Here is a 16,919-nt window from a genome sequence, read left to right on the forward strand (position 1 = left end):
CAGTATCATTTCTCCTCTTCAGTTTCTTTTGTGTTCCCACACGAGCAGAAGACAGAAGAGAGTGTCATTCCCCTGGCTGAGGGACCCCTTGTCAGTGGACATACATTAGGGCTCTGCTTGGCTGAAAAGGAGCCTCTGGTGAGATGACACAGCAGTGCAGAGATCCGCTCCCTGTCTGCACTGCAGTCACACGTGGCCCTGAGAAAGAGCCAGACAGTAGTCCCTGGGGATATTTTGATCAGAGGTCCCAAGCCCCTCCCCACTGACCAGACCCCTGTCATTCCCTGCAGGTGAGAGGATGACAGGGATTTTGTGGGTGGAGTCCTCCAGGTCAGAGAAGGAGAAGCTGAGCCCCAGGGCCTGGGCTGAACCAAAAGGAGCTTGTGAAGAGGCAGCTATGGGTGTGTGAGCCCAGAACTGGCCCCACAGGATGGCTGGCCCCTGAGTCAGGCCCAGGCATTGACAGCCATGTGAGCCTAGGCCAGCCCAGCCGTGGGAACAGCAGATCCCTCCACCTCCAAGAGAGCTGCTTCTGCCTGGAGCCACTCCTGCCTGGCTTTGGCAGCCCTGGGATCCCTCTGGGTTCAGGGAAGTGGGGTGGAACCAAATGCTCTTTCTCAGGTTTACCTTCTAGTTCTAAGGTCCCAAGTTCAGAATCTGAATAAAGACATCAGAGCTGTCGTGTACACACACAGACTCCCAGATCTTCCTGCAGTCCTCAGGTGTCAGCTCGTTTCCCCGTGTCTCTGGAACAGCGTCTCTGAAGTCAAGGATCAGAGAGGGGCATGGAATTGCTTCTGGGACCGGCCTTGGATTAGCTATGTTGCCAAGGAGATGACCTTGAATTTTTCTTCCTCTCACCTCCACCTCTCAGTGCTGGGATCACAGGTGTATGCCATCGTGCCCCTTTGGTGGCTTGTGCACATACAGACTCTATACCAATTTTACAGGTGTGTGTGAGTGTTTTGTTTACATGTGCATATGTGTACCACATTTGTGCTTTGCACATAGAGGCCAGAAGGAGGAATCAGATCTCTTAGAACTGGAGAAATTTGCCCGTTGCCATGTGGGTACTGGGAAGACAAGCTCTTTACAACTGAGACATCTCTCTAGCCCTCACATACATGTTCTTATGGACTTTGGTCTGCATCTACAACAGACATGCACACAAGTCTTGAAACCATAGGTTCGTCTGTGCTCTGAGCAAACACCAACATCTTCAGTGAGTGACAAGCAGGTGGATTAGATGAAGTACACACACACACACACACACACACACACACACACACACACACACATATTTATCCAAGTAGTACCCCCAGCATAGCTCTGATCGAGCAGGTAGCAAGCTCATCCCCCTCTACAAAGCAAGGCAGGGTCAGGTTAGACAGGAGTAACCTCAGAGCTCCTGGGTCCTGACTCAACACCAGAAGCAGACAGCCATATGCATTCTTGACAAGTAGGTCACTATGACCAGCCCACATTCTGGGACCTAAGGTCTACTGGAAAAGACTTGGGGAAAACCCAGTGTTGCAGTCAGACTGGAGTCTGGTTGGTTGGTGTCTGCAGCACTGGAGCTGGAAAGTGGGTTTCACGGCACCACTGGGTATTATCACTGGATTCAGATGGCAGCTTAGGAGGGGCTACAGCCTGGAAGAGCAAGAAGATACAGCCTCGTTGTGTACTTCTTGAGCCCATCTGTCTGCTATGCGATGCTCTGTTGGGTGTTCTGGTGGGACACCATCCTGCAACTTACATTTTCTTATTCCCATTTGATAAACGTGGGAACTGAATTGAGAGTCTAGCAGTAAACCACTCTAAGTCAGGGCCTCTTAAACTTTTCACACCCATATATGCAATGAATCAATGTAATTTTTAACGTTTGTAATAGGGAGATAAGCTCCCTGAAGCTTTCTTAAAAATAGGAGGACTAATCTGAATTCTGGAGCCATACTGGAGGGGGCCAGTAAGAGAATATGTGAAGACCCATTGGCACACTGGTTCTCAAACCTCCCTAATGCAGTGCCCCTTTAATATACAGTTCCTTGTGCTGTGGTGACCCCCAACCATAAAATGATTTCATTGCAACTCCATAACTGTAATTTTGCTACTGTTTTAAATTGTAATATAAATATCTGACATGCAGGATATCTGATATGGGACCCCACTCAGAGGTGTTGAGACCCACAGATTGTGAACCGTTGCTTTAACGTGTGTCTGGAATAGAGCAAATATCATAATCACTATTTTGCTGGGGTTTTTTAGCATTATTCTAGAAGAAAGTCCATTAGACTCTCTTGCAGATTCATTTTATTAATAACTTTCAAATCTCAATTGGGCGTGGTGGCACACGCTTGTGATCTCCAAACTGGAAGGTAAGTAGAGGCAGGAAGATCAAAAAAGTTCATGGTCATTTACAGCTATACAGCAAGTTTGATGCCAGCCCAGGCTATGTGAGAGCTTGTCTCCCACAAAACAGCTGACACCCCATGGGAGCAGCTGGCAGGGCACCCCTTTATCTTCCAGCCAGATATATGTCACTGTTTATTTAGGACAAGTAGGGGAAAAGTTTTCCATTGTCTCCCTTAGGGACAAGGAAAGCCACTCTGCCTCTCCACCCTTTGTCCCCCTCATGTCAAGGTGGCCTTTGACTCTCATAGCAGCATTCCAGTTACAACAGAAAGGACACAGGAGAAAGCTGGGGCCAAAGTCTTGCCTGCTGGCTCTAGAGAAGACCCCAGCTTCTGTCCCTGTGCAGTCTGAATTCTCTGACTTCTGGGTTCTAGGCCCTTATGTTTTCCTCACCAACCCTATCAGAGCTGGGAAATGAATCCCCCAAGAATGTGTTTACTGCTCTGCTCCCCAGTGTGCTTGAAGAAGAGGCCTCTACATTGCCTCCAAGGGTTCAGATCTGCAGAGCAAGCAAGGCCAGACTATCTGGGAATGGCCCCTCGAGCCAGGACCAGCTGTGCCCGACTCCCAGGTGAGACCTGAGGGACCAAATCCCCACCACCTCAACAGAGCCTTTATTAATGGTGATTTCATCATGGCCCCAGCAAAGTTGGCTGAGACCATGAGGAAACCGAATTGATAGACAAGAAGAGTATTGGGGACTTGGAAAAGTCTATGGAGGATGAGTGATACAGGGTCTGGAAAGTGAGAGGCCACAACTGGCTGTTCTGAGCAAAGCTTCTTTCTTTTTCTGAGAAGATTTCTTTTATTATTTATGTAATCATGATGTGTGGGTAATCTAGAGGGCAAGCCGAGTGTGTCGGATGGTGAAGAGCCTGATGTAGGTGCTAGGAACAGAACTCAGGTCCTCTGCAAGAGCAGTAGTGAGCATGGGGTCATCTGTCCAGTCCCGAGCAAACTTTCACAGGTACAGAAGGTGTGTCAGCTGTCGGTTCCAGAATTTTCACCACAACATTGTTTGCAACAGTCAACAATCGAAAATAACATCAAGGCCCAAGAACAGGAGACAGATAAAGAAATGATGGTTCAGTCATGCACAAGCGAAAAGCTGGTGCCTCAAAGGTTGTTTGGGCTTTACAGGTATGCTTGGTTACTTGCCAGCATTGAGAAGATTTCTGGAAAAAAAAAAAAAAAAAGGGCAGATCTTGAACATCAGGAACTCTGGGTATTCTGCTTTCCTATTGGCATAACTTCAACAACACGTAGAAGCTGCTGCCTCCAGGTGAGGAAGCTGTCCCAGGCCACTAAGTCCTGTGCCTCGACATGGTCACTCACTCACCATTTCCTGTTCAGTCTCTATCAACGCTGGCTGCAGAGCTGTGTGTGCTGTCCTGATATCTGGAACATTCTCCCCACCCTTCCCCTAGCCCTCTGCCCCATAAGTTCTTCTGACCCCTTAGGAGTTAGCATTAACATCACCCATTTACGGAGGGTTTTCTGACTGTCCCATATTGAGTAAGCCATCCTGCTTCCTGTTCTCATTGTATCCTTGTAAAACTCTCCATTAGTGTCACTTTAAAAGGTATTTGTAACCAGGGTGGTGGGGGCAAACACCTTTAATCCCAGCACTCAGGAGGCAGAGGCAGAAGATCTCTGTGAGTTCAAGGCCAGCCTGGTCTACAGCTCCAGTTCTAGGACAGTCAGGGCTCCTTGAGAAACTGTGTCTTAAAAAAAAAAAGTATTTGTGACAACTCTCCCTTGTTGAGGCATTCCACATAATGAAGGCAGACAAATGAGGAAAATCCAAAGTCACTATCAGAACTAGATCTCCAGGACCAGTGCCATCCATGGACATCAAATTTGGTAGCTGAAAAGTTTGTGAAACAATAGTGTTCACATAGTTTTAAAATCTTCCCTGGCTAGAGAGACAACTCAGTGGGTAAAGGAGCTTGCTGCACAAGCATGAAGACCGGAGTTCAGATCCCAGCACTGACGAAAAGGTAGGCTATGACCTCAGAGCTGTGGAGGGTAAAGCCATCTCTGGGTCTCACTAGCCACCAGCCTAGTTCTAGGTTCAGTGAGAGACCCTGACTCAAGGGACAATGTGGAGAGTGACAGAGCAGGATACTCAGCGTCTCCCTCTGGATTCCACCTTCACAAAGATGCACATGCCTGTGCTCGGGGGCATATTCTCCCAGCTTTAAAAGACAGTCTCTCACAATGTTTCTCTGGCTGGCTTAGAACTCACTATGTTGACCAGGCTGGCCTTGAACTCACAGAGAACTCACACTTGCCTTTGCCTCCCAAGTGCTGGCATTAAATGTGCTTCTACCAAGCTTAACCTCAAGACAATTTTTGTATTGATTACAAAGGGAGAAAATTGTGACTTTAGAGTGGAGAAACCTTAAGCCAAGTGACACCCTGCAGGCTAAGAAACAACATGCATCTACATAAGAGAAAAGATCACACACATGCAAATTATGGCAAGCAAGGAAAGACTGAGGAAGTGCACAGGCTGGAGGAGACTAAGGAGACATGACAACCAAGTAGAACCTGAGTCACAGAATCTGATGCTGGAACACAAAGAGTTAGCGGGCAGACAGCACTGCACTGAAGGAAAAGCTGTAGTTGGTTTTTGTTTTAAACTCTGATCTTTGGGAGCCCACCACTCAGCTCCCAAATAAACACACAGAGACTTATTCTTACTTATGAATGCCTGGTTTATTTCTAGCCAGTTTTTCTAACTTAAATTAGCCCATTTCTCTTCTTTTACATTTTACCTCTGGGCTTTTTAGAAGACCTTTCTCTATTCTATATATCTTTCTTTCCTTCTACTCTGTGGCTGGTTGAGTGGCTGGGTAGCTGGTCCCCAGTGTCCTCCTCTCCTCTTTTTCTTAATCCTTGATCTCCTTCTCCCCCACCCCCATTAGACATTAAGCAAATGTCTAATGACATTAAAAAAATGTCCTCCTATTTTTTCTCTCTGCCTGGAAGGCCCACTATTTCTCACTCCTTGCCTAGCTATTGGCCATTCAGCTCTTTAATAGACTAGTCAGGTGTTTTAGACAGGCAAAGTAACAGATCTTTGTAGAGTTAAGCAAATGCAACATACAAGAATGCAACGCATCTTTGCATCATAAAACAAACATTCCACAGCACAAATGAATGTAACACATCTTGAGCTAATATCCCACAACATAGGGCAGAGTTGTCAGTGTCAGTGTTTGCGGGGGAGTAATGGATGTGGGATGGTGATCTCAGAAGATCTGAGGGAGGGCTATGTGAGGATTCTCTTCATTTTTACAATCCAAAATTATCTCAAAACTTTGGAGAGTGAAAAGCTGTTGGTGTGTGTAAGGATTTGCTTAATGTCTAATGTTGTTGGCCAGGCCATCAGTTTCACAGTCTGAGGCCACAAACACTGTCTTTTCATTGTTATTTCCTGGCATGATATATTCAATAAATAAGTGCTGATAAACAAGATTTAGTTACAGACGTGGAAAAACTGTCTGTGACATATTAAGTGGCAAAAATGGTACACATGGGGCTAGGGATGTCGCTCAGTAGGCAGAGTGCTTGCCTAGCGTGCATTAAGTCCTGGGCTCATTCTCCAGTACTGACTAAACCATCAGAAGATGGAGGCAGGAGGCTCAAGATCATCCTCAGCTACACATCCAGTTCAAGGCTAGTCTGGATTTCATAAGATGCTGTATAAAACAAGGAAAATTTAAACAAACAACAAAAAAAATAAGACACAAAATAACTCACATAAGCTGGCATAAGGATACACTGACTATGCAGTCAAGGATGACCTTTGAACTTTAGATCCTCAGGTCTCTACCTCCTGAATACTGGGATTAGAGGCACATAGCACCACACTGAGTTTATGCGGTGCTGGTCACAGAGCCCAGGGCTCTCTGCATGCTAGGCACAATACTCCACAAACTTAGCTGCATTGCCAGCTCAGACCTTATCTGAATTCGATATCTTCAAAGTTTATTTCCAAATAAGTTAACATTCACAGGTAAAAGGGTTTAGGTCTTAAATATCTGTTTTTAGAAGTAATCCAGTCTACTACCAGTAGGAACTGCCCTGTGCCCATTTTCTGTTGCTGCCTGGCATGACATTCTAAAGTAATGGGGGGCGGGGCTGATTAAAGTAACATTGTATTTACTCCCAATTCCATGACCCCACCTTTAGGGTTGGGCTCAGCTGGAAGGTTCTGCTGATTTCTCCTGGGGTCATTAGTACCACTGTGCTTTTTGGTGGCTATCCTGAGTCTAAAAGGCCCAAGATGGCCTCATTCTTACATGTAACTTTTGGCACTGGCTGTAGTCAGTCATGTGAGCTTTGCCTGTCATGGCGCCTGCGCTTCACAGCCTCTCGGGTTCACGTGATAGATCAGACGAGGTCTGTGCACATGCAGCTTGAAAGAGGCAGCTTGAAAGAGGATCAAAGCAAAAGCTGCCATGCCCGCTGATGACCGCACTGCTGTATTTTTATGGTTTGTGCAAGTCAAGGCAAGCTCAGATTCCAGAGACTCCACACTTCCAAAGGGGCCTGCACCTAACGAGTGGAAGTGCTGAAGCCATCTTTGCAAATCATCTCCATAGACCTCAGGTTCTGGAAAGGAAAGGCAAACAGATCCAGTCTTGCTCATAGGAACTCAGCGTAGCAGCTGACCAGGGTCCTGTGGGGAAAGCGCCAGGAGTTAGCTCAAAGGTGCAAAAGAAAATGAGGCAGAGAGCTAGTGGGAGGTAAAGTGGAGTTGCCTACCTGCCCTCCAAGTCCCAGGTCAAAGGCTGTCTGTCTGCATCTAGATCACAACTCCCATGCCCTAGGTCCTTGTAGCCCCAGTCACAGACTAAACTGATCATCTATAGGATCACAATTAAACTGTCAAGTAAGGATGGCACAATCTCAAACAGCCTGGATTCATACTCAATGCTCACTGAGGCAAGATATTTTATGACAAGGGTTGCTAGAGAAATGAGTCTGGAGTTGATCCTTGGCAGAGTCCTCTCTCGCTCCCTCTCTCCCTGCCAGGCAAGCACTTGCCCCTTTCCCCAGTGATTGCTCAGGAGAGGCCTGGCAGCCCACGCTGAAGTGGGAGGAAAACCCCAAGGGTGCACATCTGATGTCCTAAGAGGTGAAGTCCTGGCTGCATTATTTGATGTGTGACTTTGAGCCTGTTTCCTCAGCTGTGAAATGTGGGCTCCTGGAGCTTTTGTAACAACTGAGAATGCTTTGCCAACGTTGCAACCATCTGTGCAGACCACACAGCCCTGGCTCATTCATTCCTTCAGGCATGCAATGGGCAACTTTGCTCCTAGGACTTTTCTTCTCCTTTTCATCGTCTGCCACTCGCCTCCAGCCTGAGCTCTGAATGTGAACTCCATCTTCTTAATTCTCCTCCTCACTGCGGATCTTAGGTTTCTCCCTGAGATTTAAAAGAGAAAGTTTTATCGTATTAAAGATGTATTTTAATTTTTATTGTTTGAGATTTATCTCATTTTTAAAATTAGAGACACATGTAAATGATAGAGGGGTGTACACACGTGAGAGCAGGGTGCCACTGGCTCATCAATAAATGCACAGAGACTTAATATTAACTATAAATGCTCGTGTGATAGCTTAGACTTGTTTTTAGTGAGCTCATATAACTTAAATGAACCTATTTCTTATCTACCCTCTGCCACATGGCAGTACTTTCTTTCAACCCGGCATGTTTATCTTGCTTCTCTCTTAGGTCTCTCAAGACTCCTCCCTTCTTCCCAGTGTCTTCTGTGTCTGGCTGTCCTACCTATATCGCCTGCCTAGTTGCCAGCCAGTCAGTTTTTTTTTTTATTTTTATTTATTTTATTTATTTTTTAATTTGTTTTTGTTTTTTGAGACGGGGTTTCTCTGTGGCTTTGGAGGCTGTCTTGGAACTAGCTCTTGTAGACCAGACTGGTCTCTAACTCACAGAGATCTACCTGCCTCTGCCTCTCGAGTGCTGGGACTAAAGGCATGTGCCACCACCACCAGGCCAATTCATTTATTAAACCAATCAGAATGTTTCTTGGCAAAGACACATCTTTACAGTGTACAAGAAGATTATTCTGTAACTGTGTTGGATTCCCTAGAGCTGGATTTAGAATCCTTTGTGAGCTGCCTCATGCGGATGCTGAGAACTGAACTCTGGTTTACCCTGGAGCCATCTCTCCAACTGGTTTTGTTTTTTCCTTCCTTCCTTCCATTTTTCCTTCCTTCCTTCCTTCCTTCCTTCCTTCCTTCCTTCCTCCCTTCCTTCCTTCCTTCATTCCTTTCTTCCTCCCCCCTCCCTTCCTTCCTCATTCCCCTAGGATGGGGATTGCTCCCAAGGCCTCATGCAAGCACTCTACCACTGACCCAACCACTGACCCACATCCTTAGCTCCTCTCCCGAGATTTCTCAATGTGAGTTTGTCAAGAATCAGTATTTTAGAACCAGAAATATACAAATGATTTTGCCCCCCCACCCCACCCCCGCTGGGAGGAAGTAGAACAGAGACGGAAAAGCAAGTGAATCCTGAGGCTGGGTTAGGCCAGCTCCCAGCTGTCCCTGAAGACTTTTTCCAAAGAAACTTCCTTTTAGCATAAACTTGTAACAAAAGGAATTTTCACTAAGACAGTTAGTTTGTCCAATGTTTATTGAGCAATTCAACCTAGCTAGCCCTGGAGACACAGCAGAGACACTCTGAGCCATCCTGTCCCCTGTCTCCACCCCTCTCATCCCACCCCCAGAACAGTCATGAAGTGTGAAAGGCTGCCACTCACTGCTGGAGTTCAGAGAAAGTGTTCTGCTTAACTTAGGGGCCTCTGCAAAGGCCGTGTGGAGGGTGTGCCTGCCCTGAGCCTTAAGTCTGTGAATGAGTCTCCCTGGTGATGGTGAAGTTCAAAGTGAGAAGTCTCACAAGAAACTGGAAATACTTTGATTTTATTTTCATGTATTTCTTTTTAAAATCAGGGTCTTGTGCAGCCCAGGGTAGCTCCCAATTCTCTATGTAGCTAAGGATGACCTTCAGTCTTTGATCTTGCTCTGACTCCCACATGTACCTCTACAGCCATTTTGTGGGATTCGAAGGATCAATCCCAGGGCTGTATGCATGATAGGCAGGCACTGTACAAACATAGCTACTCAGTCCAGAGACTAGAACAGTTCAGGAAAGCTTGGTAGTGCGCGCGTGCGTGCGTGCGTGCGTGCGTGCGTGCGTGCGTGCGTGCGTGCGTGCGTGTGTGTGTGTGCTCAAGCGTGTGCGCGTGTGTGCGCGCTGTAAATGGCTACACATGGCCCTACTGGGAACTGAGGTGTCCCTATGGGCTTGGACTCAGGAGGGGAAGAGGCAGGGGCATTTTTTCTCCCCCAAAACAGGGTTTCTCTGTATTGCTTTGGAGGCTGCCCTGGAACTCACTCTGTAGACCAGGCTGGCTTTGAACTCACAGAGATCCTCCTGCCTCTGCCTCCCAAGTGCTGGGAATAAAGGCGTGCGCCACCAACGCCCGGCTGAGGCAGGGGCATTTCATGTGTTTTTTTGTTTTTGTTGTGTTTTGTTTTGTTTTGTTTTTTCCCAGATGATTTTCCTTCTGCCCTTATGAAGACGGCTCCTTACACGGGCTTTGGTGGAGGTGATGGGGCAGCACCAGGAGTCTAAATAGTGGTGGGTGTTCAGTCCTTCAGAGCTTCACCGGATCGATTCTGAGCACATACCTCATGCGGTGATGCAGCTTGACACAGAGCTTAGGAAGCACATAAGCATCAAAGACACTTGCTTTAGTAATGTCCCTGATTGCAGTGGCCTCTACAACATTCTGGATGACAAACCTCTTAATGACCTTGTCCTTGAGCATACACCAGTCAGTAGCGGTTTGTACTACTTTGCTACACAAGGCTGAGACCCTTTTTGACCTGACCAGTTTTTTTTTTTTTTTTTTTTTTTTTTTTTTTTTTTTTTTGGTTATCGTTTAGTCAAAACCTGAAACGTTTTGTGGGGTTTTTGTTGTTGTTGTTTTCCTTTATATGTATGGATGTTTTGCCTGCAGGTATGTCTGCATACCATATGCATGCCTGGTGCCTTTGGAAGCCAGAAGAAATCTTTGGATCTCTGGAACTAGAGTTACAGATGGTTGTAAGATGCCAGGTGCAAGCTGGGAATTGAATCAGCAAGGGCAGTGAGTGAAGGGACTGGTAGGTATGTGCAACTATGAGGGCAGGTTATCGGAGACTCTAGAACAAGGCATTGGAGGCCTTGGAGCTGTAGTTACAGATGACTGTGAACCGCTCGATGTGGGTGCTGGGCACCAAACCCAGGTCCTCTGCAAGATCAGTACATGCTCTTAACTGCTAAGATATCTAACTAACTCCCAGGGCCAGCCTCTTGGACTAGGCTTCCAATTGGCCGCAGTGGACAATTGCTGAGCTGAGTACAGAGAGTGAAGCTCACCTGTATACTCTATACTTCAGAACAATCCCATGGGGACTCCAGCAGGTGAAAATGGAACTCAGAGCCAGGCGGTGGTGGTGCACGCCTTTAGTCCTAGCACTTAGGAGGCAGAGGCAGGCGCATCTCTGTGATTTCCAGACCAACCAGTACAAGAGCTACTTCCAGCCTCCAAAGCCACAGAGAAACCCTGTCAAAAAAAAAAAAAAAAAAAAAAAAAGGAAAGGAAGAAAGAAAGGAAATGGAACTCAACCATGGAGGAGCACAGCTCCTGTGGACACTCATGCCTGGGCCCCGTCACCTGGCCATTAGGGCTTCACTACAGGTACTGTACCCACTGCTGCCCTGAAATCCTAGAACAGTTGGCTTGACAGCAAACTTACAAGGTCACAGTCATAAAGGCAACAGCAATTGAACCCTATAGTTCCTGTGGGAAGGAGACAGAGAGTTTAGAGGGGATGACCTTCATGGAGGGCTCGCAGCTGTCTATCTAGGTACTAAGGGGCAGCCTCCACATACGGGCTCAGAGACTTTGTTTCCTCGAGCAGTTCCCAAGTGGCTGACACCAGGCCAGGGACTTAATGAACCCAGCAGAAGGACCTCTCATCTAAAGTGGTCAAAGGCAATGGTGATTAGAAGGAGGCATGAGAGCAGGTGCTGAGCTCAATACGAACGGACTACCTGGACACTCGTACTCAGAGGTATTGTCTGCCAAAGACCAAGGACATCACAAATGTCATCGTGAGGCAGTGTGGACAGGTGAAGGGTGAAGGGCAAATAGCCAGAAAGCCTGCAAGGGCTCAGCTCCATCTTCTTGGACATATAGCTCTGTTTGCCGATCCAACCCTCAGAGAGCCTGCTCCTGCAATAACAGATAGTATGGTGATGGGGGAGGTCCTTCTGTGTATGTTTATCTTATTGGTTGTTGAATGAAGCACTGTTGGCCAATAGGGAAGCAAGATAGGTGGGACTAGGAGTCGAGGAGGATTCTGGGAAATGTAGTAAAGAGAAGTCTTGTGATCCAGGCAGGAAGTGACGTAACAGGCAGACTCAGAATATAAGCAGGGACAAGTAGGAAAAAGCTCTCTTCCTCCTCTCTTGTCTATGTAGCTGCCATGTGATCCCGGCAAGAGAAGACACCTGCCGCTGGCGTCCGATAAGTTCTTATAAAATATATAGATTAGTAGTTATGGTTGATAATTCAGACTGAGCTAGCAAGTAAGAAATCCTAGTCATTGGCCAGCAACATTGTACTTAATATAAGTCTCTGTGTGTTATTTTGGGTGCCCATGTGGCGGCGGGGCTCGGGTGGCTTGGCAGAAAGAGTTACCCTTACAGTATGGTACTCCAAAATGTTTGTCACCAGACTGTCATCACCCTGAGGACAAGCTCTGGCTTGTTCCTGTAGGAGCCCTAGTTCCAGCCTAGGCCTGGCATGAGGCAGAGACTGGCAGTAGGAGTTACTAACAAGTAGATCACCACTTCAGAGCTTCCCAGAGGGCTAGCAGCAGCAGGGAAGTCCTGGAGACTAGAGTACAGAATTTCAGGAAAACATCAAAGGACACAGCAAGCTCAGACCAGGAGAGCTTGATCTGAGACAAACTTAGAGACATTGGAGGGACAGATTGGGCCAGGAGGCCGAATCAAGTGGTCAGGCCAGAGCTGCAGGGAGGTGGTAGTCTTAGGTAGGAAGAATTCATGGGCAAGGGACTAAGGACAGACTAGGAACCTAGGACCTGTGCAACCATAGAAAAGCTCAGTAGGACCTGGGAAGGGAGCTCAGTTGGTTTGAGGCCCAGAGTTTGATCTCCAAAACCCACATTTAAAAAGCCATGTATAGGGCTGGAGAGGTGGCTCAGCACTGGCTGATCATCTAGAGGATCCAGGTCCAATTCCCAGCACCCATACAGAAGCTCACAACTGTCTATAACTCCAGTTCCAGGGAATCTGACACTCTGACACAGACACACAGACAGGCGAGACACCATTGCACATAAAATAAAAATAAATCTTTAAGAAAAGCTGTGTATGGAGCCAAGCACAGCAGTATACACTTTTAATCCCAACTCTCAGGAGGCAGAGCAGGCATATCTCCATAAATTTGCGATATGCCTAGTCTACATAGTAAATTGCAGATTAGCAAGGACTAGAGAGTGAGACCCTGTCTCAGAGAGAGACCAAGACAGAGAGAGTTGTGTGTGGTGGCCTGTACTTGTAATCCTAGGGCTAGAGAAGCTGAGACAGGTAAATCCCTGGGGGCTCACCAGTCAGCCAGCCTTGTCCTCCTTGGCAAATGGCAAGCTCCAGGCCAGAGAGAAACCCAGCCTCCAAAAAACGTGGATGGTGTTTGAAGAGGCTGCCGTTTGGCCTCCACATATGTGTGCATGTACACCAGCATCTTCCCACACATGTGCCCCTACACACATGAGAGGAGAGAGAGAGAGAGAGAGAGAGAGAGAGAGAGAGAGAGAGAGAGAGAGAGAGATTAATGAAAGCAGAGCAAAAGATCTGAGTGTTCTGGTCCAGCCTCCTCTGGAATGTTCACTATGTATCAAGACTCAGTAAAAGCCCAAGAACAGGGTGGCCAAAATCCACACTTAGGAAGTTGAGTCAGCTAGGACCTGGCAGAGCAGGTAGACACTGCAATCAGGTAGGAGATACTGCTAGACAGGGTTCTGTGGCTTGTCCGAGTGTTGCCATGTGAGCCCTTTCAGCTGAGTGCTGGGTTGGTAGGGGAGAGGCAGTGGGAGCAGCAGGGCTGTAGGCAGGGTACAGCTTCAGGCCTGACTAGGGTTAGAGCTGCTACCCTGAAAAAGGAAGTGCAGGGTGAACGGCTGGCCTGCAAGTAGCATGGGCAAGCACTCAAGTGCTTGGGGAAGAGGTGGGGGGGGGGGGTCAGAAGTGTGGCTAGGAAGGGAGGTGAGGCCATCAGAGAAAGCCAAGAGGGTTGAGGCAGAGTTGAATGCTACCCTTTTCATATGTGGGACACTGGAGAAGGGCTGTGGGTAGGGAGTGAAGTCAGGCCCACCACCACGATTCCAAAGCCTTCCATTCTATGTACTGTGGTCCTTCTTTAGCAGCTTTGGCTCACACTCTCATCCGTAACCTCTATGAAGGCTGAGGGGCACCCAAGAACAAGAGCAGGCAAGTGGCCTGTGGCATCTTCACCCCTCGGCACACCCTTTCTTGCAGATTCACTATTGGGCGGTAACTACGAGGGTGACGAGCACCAGGCTTTTCCTGACCCAGAATTCCAGGATATATGGCCAGCAAACCTCAAACATTTTCTAGAATGGAATTCTCTTTAGTAATCTATTGGGTGCTCAAGCAGCTGGGTCTGACCTGCAGGCCTACCCCACCCTGCCTGGTCCTCCCAACCCTAGCTTCCCGTTGGGCTGGTCCAGGGCTACATTTTGGGCCCTTCCCTCCCCTGAACCTGCGTCAATGCCTCTACCTGCCTTCCACCCCAGCTTTAAGGAGGGTGCTCACCCTAGGCTTGGCTCCTCACCAATGACCCGAGGCTCCCCATCCCAACCACCTGTCAGGAAGATTTGTCTTAGCTGTGTCTCTTCTCCACGTTCTGCCTCATCTCCCCCACTGCCTGGGTCAGCATCTGCAGTGATGCACAGGTTCCCAGGACCCACCTTAGCGCCTCTGCAGAGCTCTAGTTAGTAGAAACCAAGCACATGGCACAGGGCAGGAGCGTGAGACCCTCGCTTCCTGCTCCCCCTTGAGCAGACCCCTCCAGTGCCCCCCACTTGCTTCCCACGCAAAGACCAAGCCGGGTTTCTAACACTTCCGCTGAGCTCTAAGGAGGAAGATTCTTACGAAGTGGGGACTTGAGGACAGGTTATACCACTCTCAGAAGGATGCTGCAGTCCTCGTCCTCCTCCCTGCAGAGGAGGGATGGAGTGTGACACGGGCAACAGGTCTGGGGGAGGGGCAAAAGAGCATGTTCAAAGCCTTATTTAAAATGTTTTATTTGTTAAGATTTCTTCTCTACTTGAAATGGTGTGTAGGTGTGTGTGTGTGCATGTAGCTATCATGCGAGTGCAGGTACCTGTGAAAATCAGAGCCATCGGATCCCCTGGAGTTGTAGTTACAGAGGATGGTAAGCCACCTGATGTGGGTGCTGGGAACCGAACTCAGGTCTTCTGGAGGAAAACAAGTGGGATGGCTCCTAACCTCTGAGGCAACTTTTCAGCCTCACAAAATGTTTTAAATTTATATGGGTATCTCACCTGCATGTATGCACCACTTGCATTGCCCCATCCCCGAGGATGGCAACAAGAGGACATTGGATCCCTTGAACTGGAGCTACAGATGGTTGTGAGCCATCATGTGGGTGCTTGGAATTGAACCTGGATCCTCTGCAAGATTGACAAGTGCTCTTAACCCCACATGACTTAACCTGTAAGGCCACAGGAAGGAGTAAGCTGTATCAGCTGCTAATGTGTCCTTCTGGGACAGAAGAGGCAAACCTGTAATTCACTTTCCTAACCATGTAAGGAACTTATTTTGCAAGTAGGTATCTGGTACTCAGATTGACCCAAGAATTTGACTGAAGTCACACAACACTTTAGAACCAGGGGAGGTTCAAGCCTGTCCAATATCCAAGCTCTGGGTAATGTAAATAGTTGATCTATGCTTGTCACACATATATTTAACAGATTCTCCAGGCATGTAAACTTGGGAAATGCTGGTTTCAGTGAACTTGAGCAGACACTTTCTTTTCATAGCATGGAGAAAAGTGTTTGCCATGGGCTCCTTCTGTCCCTGTGGGAGCTGCTGTCTGTCTCTTAGGAGCACTCTTCAGGACCTCCTGGCCTTGAAGGTCACGGGGGAGGTACTGGAGGCCTCTTGCTTCAAGCTGTTAATACCTTTACTTTACAGCTGTGCTACCCAACCTCTGCCTGACACGGGGATGAGGGGGTGGGGGATAGAGCGGTGGGGGGGGGTATTGATTTCAATCGGAGACTTTGCAGAATGTTGGTAAAGGATAGTGGGGGAATCAAACACCCTGACCTGTAGGCTTCACAAAGAGACACCTTTATGACATGCCCGACTCCTGAGGTCTCCATCACCTGTGGCGACATGTCTCTGGGACACTGGCAGACAAAAAATCCATTGCATGTACCAAGGTCACCAGCACTTTTTTTGTTTCTTGTGTTTTTTTTTGGGGGGGTGGATTCTGGAAGTGGTAAGGTTTCAATAGGAGGCTAACAAAGACAGAGAAGCCCAGAGCTGAGCCCCAAAGACAGGGGCCACATTTAGGAGAAAAGAGCAGGCTCTTGTGGCCAAAGCCTGGGAGAAGCCAGGAGTCGGGCTGCTCTTGGTGGTGGAAGCACTGGAAGCATGGAAGAATTGGATTCGTATCTGCAGGCATAAGAATTATAGGAGATGCTTGAGGCAGAAGTCATTTGATGCCATCTAGGAGCAGAGACGGGTTGTGATTCAGTTGATAGGATGCTTGTGCCCTTTATGCACAAAGCCCTCAGCTTGGGTCCCCAGTACCACATAAACAGAGGCTCATGCCTATAATTCCAGCACCTGAGAGGCAGAAGAAAGAGGATCACAAGTTCAAAGTCATTGTCTGTAGGGGAAGCTGTAGCCAAGTTCAAGGTCAGCCTAGGATATATGAGACCTTTCTCTCTCCCCTCCCCAAGACACCCCACCCTGCCTTCTGTCTCATTTCTTAGTGGGATGTCAGCTTGCATGTAGCTACTCCACATCTTGCTTGCCTCTCCCCTCCCGTCCCCTCCCCCAAAGCCTCCTTGGCCCAGTTTCTTTGTCACCAGTGTTCCTCTGGTTCCCTGCAGATGGCTGCTCTGTCAGAGAAGCTTGTACACTAGGCCATCTGCCACTGTACACAGCATCTTCCTGGGACCACCCAGAACAACGGAAGAAGAATAGCTACTGTGGACACCAAGCAATGTCTGATCATTGAGAAAGTGTGAGCAGATGACCCCCTCCCCCCCACTACCTAAAGAGCAATCCCCTCCCTGAAGAGCACCATTGCTGCTCTTTTCCTTGGCCCTTCCTGGCTCCT

The 16,919-nt window shown here is 48.0% G+C and overlaps 1 long non-coding RNA gene across 2 annotated transcripts in view; it reads right to left on the bottom strand.

The window, feature by feature from the left end:
• Positions 1 to 6,387: 6,387 nt before the first annotated feature.
• The window catches only part of LOC118238710, a 30,411-nt gene continuing 19,879 nt past the window's right edge, over positions 6,388 to 16,919 (bottom strand). For both annotated transcript variants that reach the window (XR_004769748.1, XR_004769747.1), the window contains exon 2: positions 6,388 to 7,852. This is a non-coding gene — a long non-coding RNA (uncharacterized LOC118238710). The remainder of the gene's footprint in view (positions 7,853 to 16,919) is intronic.

Source organism: Cricetulus griseus, chromosome 4, assembly GCF_003668045.3.
Source record: "Cricetulus griseus strain 17A/GY chromosome 4, alternate assembly CriGri-PICRH-1.0, whole genome shotgun sequence".
NCBI lineage: Eukaryota > Metazoa > Chordata > Mammalia > Rodentia > Cricetidae > Cricetulus > Cricetulus griseus.